Consider the following 7664-nt stretch of genomic DNA (forward strand, 5'->3'; position numbering starts at 1 on the left):
TGGAAATTGAACAACATTTTGATTTTATTGTTGAGTGTGTTGCTTGCAAGGATAGTAGGGACAAATTTATGAATGTTTTAACAACTGGCTCTAGGCATGAATTATTCAGCAAGGAGTACATTAAGAAGTTAGGAGCTAAGTCACAAGGTTTGAGTTTGAGTTCGTGTTCGAGAACAATAAAATTCAGATGAAGTTCAACTAAAGTAAAAAGTTCGAAAAAAAATTTGACATTTAATTTTCCTTATATAAATTTAATTTTTTATATATAATAATAAATTGATTAAATTATAAAAATAACTTAACATCGTTAGATGAAATTGAAATAAAATAAATTATTTAATTATTTATTAAAATAAAATAATATTACTTTAAATTTGAAACTTAATGTATATATTTTAGTTTTACAATTGATAAGCTAAAATTATAGAAAATAGATCAATGTAAACATTACAACAAATTTAAAATTAGTATAATGTAAACAAAATTAAAGTTTTAATTATTTATTTAATTAACATATAAATTAGAAAAGTGTTATTTATACTATATAGTATATGAAATAATAAGTAATAAATATATCTTAAATATGTACATTAAGTAATGTGTTTTAATGTATTATTTAATACTTCATATACATTTGCGTATACATTTGCAGGACTTAAAAATACTTGGAGGACTTGTATTATCGACTCTCATTTTGAGCGCTCACCATGCTAGAGAGGATTTGTGTTACAGGGAACAATCCAGATGCCTAGTAGACAATCTCTTTGTGCGGATTTTCTTTTGCAGGGATTTTCTTGTGACTATTGGCGTGTCTTGCAGCGATATGACTTGTACATTTCCCTAGATTCCAACATTGGTGTGTCTTGCATCGATAATATTTCTTCATTTCGGGACTTCCATTCATTCCACCTGAGAATGTGTTTCAAAGATCCAAATGTATCACCTAAAATAGCCCTAACCCTATTGCATACGATTTTTGGGACGAATAAGAGCGAATTTTATAGTCTTTCAAAATTTGCCGAATTTTGAATTTCATACATGAAATGTAGTGAACCCTATGACATAGTTTGTAATTGTCATTTTCTTCTCATTATAATGCCCTACCAAGCAAAAAAAGTACCCAAGTATCCATACCCTAAGTACCCAAGTACTTTCGTTCCTAACTATTTTGTCCCGGAACTAGTTTTTGAACATAAAATATTTCATTGGTTATAAACCTAAATGTAGGGTTAACTGTAAGTACCCGCATACTGGTTGAGGATGCTTCTGCACTTTTGGGTGCACTCCCTAGTACATTGTGGGTGCACAGGTATGTGCCCAGAGTGCACTCGATTTGCCTGGGACACAATGCACATCCATAGCCTACCAGGGGCATACACACAATATTTTTCACCTATTTAATAGACATCTGATTTGGTTTGGTCTTCCTCCCAAAATCTCAACATATCATCTTCGTAGAAGCTTACTTAGCCGAAGAGTCCACTGCTTTATTCCACTTCATAGGATGAAGTTTGTGTACTAGTTGCAGATGTGTCTGGGCTTTTGGATGCGCTCCCTAGTACACTATCGGTGTGCACAGGGTGCATTTTGGGTGCATGGGTACATACTCATAGTGCACTCAATGTCTTGGGACACACACTGTGCACATCCATAGCCTACTAGGGGCATATATAACATTTTTCACCTATTTTATAGACATCTGATTTGGTTTGGTCTTCCTCCCAACATTTCAACCTATCATCTTAGAAGTTTACTTAGCCAAAGAGTCTGTTGCTTTATTCCACTCCCTAGGATGAAGTTGTCTTTCAATTACTTGAACTTATTTTATTTTTTAAACAAATATAGAATTTAGATATATGATAAGAAATTAAGAATTATATTAGAAATAACAAAAAACTCTGTTTAGAAGTGATTCGGTCTCCTTTATATTGTTGTTCTTCTTATCATATTTGACCTTAATTTAAGAAGTCAAACACTTTTATTATTGTAGCTATTTTGTCTGAAACTGGTTATACCATTCAAGTCATAAAAAATTTCATTGATTATAAACTTAGTTGTAGGGTTTGCTATAAGTACCTGCATACTGGGTGCAGTTGTGTCTAGGTTTTGAGTGTGCTCCCTAGTATGGTGTGGATGCACCTAGGGTGCATCCCAGGGCACTGGGTGCATTGTGGGCACCCAGGCTTGCCACTTGATGTGATTGGGAGGCACACTACACACACACAACTCACCAGGAGTGTACGCACAACATTTTTCACCTATTTAATTGACATCTGATATTGTTTGATCTTGTTTAAGTCAGACATCTATGATTTTTCACCTTATTGCAGCAATAATACCTATTACCAAGGCAAGTGAACGATTGGAGCCACAACCTTAAAATGATTTTCACTATCCTCCTAACATATATATATATATATGTATGTATGTATGTGTGTATATATATACATATCTATATATATATATATATATATATATATATATATATTCACCTATAAGTCTTCAAATACTGATTGAGCCTCTCTTTGACAGCTCTATCTGAGCTCAAATTTATTTTAATAGGCGACACAATGTGGTACATTCAATTCTAATGCTTAGATGTTCTTACTCTCGACCTAAATCTATGATTCCACCTAGCGTGTGTGACTATATTATTTCTGATATTTTTTTTCTAATATTATGTTTGATATATGTTATCTGATTTTATTATTTTTGCATATTTCTTAAATTTTTTCTATAAATAGAGATACATAGATATACATATCCGAATCATGTACCCAAACCCCATTTTTTTCCCATACCCATCCTTAACAGCAACTTGGGTTATAAATGAATGGGCTATCATATTAACCTAAATAATTCTTTAATGTTTTATTTGTTATTCTTAATATTTTTGTTTATGTCCTTCACAGACTTGGGATTAAATCTATATATCTTTTTTGAATCAATGTCTTGGATCATACATCACAATGCATCATGAGAATAGTGAATTAGAGAAGAGAAAAATGGTGGATCATACAAAAGATACAGAAGTAAAATTTCAAAAGCATCTATCAAGCGTTTTATCATGGAATCTGGAAACTTAATATCCATGATTATTTTTTATATACACTATTTTTGCTTCCTTTCATACCATATGTGAAATCTATGTTCTTAACTTTCGCTACAACTGTTCAGAGTAAGTACTACTTTAACATTTTTTATTGACCTAATCTGATTGTTGCAACTACGAAGCTAGACTTTTGAAGACAATGGTGAATGACCTAATTAAAACATTGGATAGAGTGCCTTTGGAAGTTGCCAAGCATCCAGTGGGATTGGACGGTTTGAAGAATGTTCTTATTGAAAAATTAAATCTCAATTCAAGAGATAAGGTGGCTAAAGTAGGAATATGAGGCATTGGTGGTGTTGGAAAGATCACAGTAGCCAAGACTGTTTATAATCAAATTTATGCTGATTTTGATGCTTCTTCATTTGTATTCGATGTCCGCACCACTGCTTCAGAGGCTACAAGCCTTGCAAAATTGCAAGAAATAATTCTCAAAAATTTATCAGAATATGGAGAAAAAGTGGACAGTGTTGATAAGGGAGTATCTTTGTTCAATGATTGACTGGGAGGAAAGCATGTGCTGCTTGTTTTGGATGATGTGGATGCTGTTGTACAATTGAATGCATTGGTTGGGGATTGGCTGGCCCCTGGCAGTAGAGTTATTCTAACTTCTAGAGACAAGTACATTCTCAATGTTGCTCAGGTATCACTGGAATGTGTCCACAAGATGAGTGGGTTGGGTATAAATGAAGGTCTCCAATTATTTAGCTGGTATGCTTTCCTTAGAGCAGCTCCAACTCCTAGTTACAAAGATCTATCTAAGAGAATAGATGAAGCTTGCAAAGGGCATCCTCTTTCTTTGGAAGTGATTGGGTCGTTCTTGTATGATAAGTAGGATGACCAAGGGTGCTGGAAGGAAGCTCTTGAAAATATCACCCTCAACCCAGAAGTTCATGAAAGACTTTACATAAGTTATAAGGCCCTTAGTGATGAGGAGAAAGAAATGTTCCTTGACATAGTTTGCTTCTTCATTGGAGAAGACAAAACATGCCCCATCATTTTCTGGAAATCCTTGTACAAGATGGTAGACATTGTCATGTCCAATCTCTCGATGAAGGTGTCTTTGGTATACATGACCATTTAAGAGATATGGGCCGAAATATTGCTGAAAAGGAGAAAGAGGGTACTCGGCTATCGGAGCTTGCCCAATTAAGCAACATATCCCACAACATCAATTTCTCTTGCCTTTGACTGAATGGAGGCAACCTTTAAAGACTTGAGATGCTCTATGGACCTACTCTTCGCTATCTTCATTTGCGGCATCTGCCCATTCAAGACATGATAAAAGACCCAGTTACCATGGTACCTCCAAATTTGGTGTGGCTAAGGCTGAAAAGTTGTGACTGTCGTAATATAATGACTAGAGAGATAAAGAGGCCACGCCACTCCAAATTTGTGAGTAACAACATTTTGCAATTGAAGACTCTGTAGTTAAAACACTGCTATGGCCTTTCCAACCGTTCTATATCCTCCAAATTTTCACTTCCTAACATACAACTGTAACACTTGGACTTGAGAGGGTATAGGAGCTTAGAGAGCCTCCCTAATACTATTGCTAACCTGTCATAGCTGCGGTACTTGGACTTGACAGGGTGGGAAAATTTAAAGGAACTACCCAATGCCATTGACAACCTTTCAAAGTTGCAATAGTTAATCTTGAAAAGCTGCTTGAAATTAGAGAACCTCCCTAATTAAATTGGCAACTTGTCAAAGCTGCAACATTTGGTCTTGAGATACTGCCAAATTTTTAAAAAAATTCATCATACCATTCGCTACCTATCACAGTTGCAGCACTTGGACTTGGGAAAATGTACACTGTTACAGAAACTCCCTAGTACCATTGGCAACCTATCACACCTACAGTGCTTGAATTTGAAAAGGTGTATATTCATAAGGAACCTTCCTAATAGCATTGGCAACCTATCACAGTTGCAGCATTTAGACTTGAGAGTATTGCCAATCTTAGATAATCTCCCTAATGCCATTGGTAGCCTGTCCAAACTGCAGCACTTAGACTTTTACAATAAATAGCCTCCCCAATTCTATTGGCAACTTGTCAGAGCTCCTATTCTTGGACTTTGGAATGTGTTCTTTCAATACCCTTCCCGATAGCATGGGCAACCTGTCACAATTACAGCACTTGGATTTGAGAGGGTGCAACATTAATAGCCTTCTTGATAGCATTGGCAATCTGTCACAACTACAACACTTGGACCTGAGAGGGTGCAAAAGGTTAAATAGCCTCCCTAATACAATTGGCAACCTGTCACAGTTACAATTCTTGAAATTAAGTGGCTGTGAGAGGTTAAATAATTTCAACATTCCATGGTTGGATCATTCGGACTTGGGACAAGAAGAGTAAGCAATGGACAGTCAGATATCATAGGGCAGGAACCCTTCGACTTAAGGTGATATCACAGGGTAATCTCTCATAGTAGTAACCCTTGGCCTTACGGTGATATCATAGGATAATCTCTAAGGTGATATCATAGAGTAATCTCTCAAAGTTGTAACCTTTGGTCTTAAGGTGATATCATAGGGTATTCTCTCACAGTTGTAACCCATGGTCTTAAAAGAGTAAGTTAAAATAACCTCGATCCTTGGTGCCATTTGCAACTCGTTGAAGTAATTTGTAAGATGCCTCCTCAGTGGTAGATTGAAGCATTCTAGGTTCTATTTGAATTTCTTGGAAATTGAAATACCATAAGTATTTTATTTATTATAATATATATTTGACAGTTCAGAGATTTTCTAAATAGAATTGTTTAAAGATTTTAAATCGTTTCTGTTCAATAATTAAATAATTCAGTTTTGTTGATTGAATTAGATTTTGACTATTAGATAAGGAAATTAGATTGTTCGCTTTCAATAATGAATCTACATCTTACAAAAACATACATTACTTAGGCTCTTAAGTGAACATTGTATTTAATTCTCATAATTTAACCAATCGTATCCATGCAACTACTTAACAATTGAAAATAAGCCATACTAAAAATAAGGCTCAAGTGTCTGCATAGTGTTTGTCCTGCTATTAAATTATATTTCCATCATTTCAAAGAGAATGTGAATTCAGAGGATGTATTACTCAATTAGATTTATATTTTTACTATCTTAAAAACCAAGATTTCTATATTCTTGTCGTATTTTACATTGAAATAATCTGTGTTGAAAATCTAGAATTGCTTTAAAAAAAAAATTGTCTGTATTGTTCTACCATGTTTGAATTGCAATTTAGTTTTTCTATACTATCTCTACCATATTTTCTAGCCCAACAGACTCTTTGTATGGATACGATCTGGTAGTAATTTGTTGGATTGAACACATATATAAGATTTTATTTTCTGGATAGGAAGAAGTCTTGAAAATATGATTCTGGAAATTTAAGAGGCAAAAAATGCAAATGCAATTGTATATTCCCTGCACCTGCCTTTGAACCTGCTCTTTCTTTGTCTTGTGCTATGTTTCTTTCCATTTATTCCAAGAATTTTTATTCATGGAAAATCATGGAAAAGAGGAAGAATCGGCAGCATCAATTCCTCTGATTGACCTAAGCCCCTTCTTTAACCATTATGCTGAACAAATGGCCAGAGAAAGAGTTATTACTGTTGTGGGAAAAGGTTGTGAAGGATGGGGATTTTTCCAGGTGATTATGGTGTACTTGTGGAGTTCATATAAGAGGCTTTGGACACTTGTAATATTCTAATGGACTGCTCTTCTAATTGAGAGTAATCTGGAAACATATAGATCCTTTACCCTAAACACTATGTCTTATGTCCTGTATACCTGGAGTTTGTTAGCATATAAAAACGAATGCTTTATCATTCTAAGTTTCTTGTAAATGTGAAGAGATATGTATAATAAACTAGCCATGTAATGATGAAGACTAGGAAATAGGGAAGGAATGTATAAATGTTTCAGTTAAATTTCACAACTCAACAAAAAACATCTGTCAAATAAATTGCAGATATGTTACATCTATTTTATCTTGTCAATAAAATATGTATATGACTATATATTTTGATCAATGATTCTTACTTCTTTCTCTCTTTTCAATTCTTATAGCTTTACCATTTAAGGGTGACCACAATTGTCTAACTTGGTATTGCATTTCATGTGATCTCATTTCTTTGATGAGGCATTTTGGTAAACGATTGACATGCTTTGATGTTTTGAAATATAGAAGTCATTTTAACAGCTATACATAATGTTTGTGAAGAATATACAGAGCCATTATAACAGTTTTCTATAAATTTTTTGAAGAAGAATATAATACATTTACTCTTTGAAGATGAATGCAATAATTTTAACATTTGTAAAATGGTTGTAGATTTATGTAACGTTGCACTTGTCTAAAGAATCAAGATGTATTTTGATGTACATTAGCTCATAGTGTTTGGATTGTTGTGACGTGGAGCCCAATTAGGCTCCAAGTTTTATTTGGCACACTCTCCATACATTATTTCTACAAGAGTTTGGGGGCAGCACCCTAGGTGCACTCCCTGTCGCAGTACAGGGTGGAGTCGAGGGGCAACGCCCCCGCGGGGTTTTTGGG

The sequence above is a fragment of the Cupressus sempervirens genome, chromosome 9, assembly GCF_028749045.1.
Source record: "Cupressus sempervirens isolate cs-2001-9-10 chromosome 9, ASM2874904v1, whole genome shotgun sequence".
In the NCBI taxonomy this organism is placed as follows: Eukaryota; Viridiplantae; Streptophyta; class Pinopsida; order Cupressales; family Cupressaceae; genus Cupressus; species Cupressus sempervirens.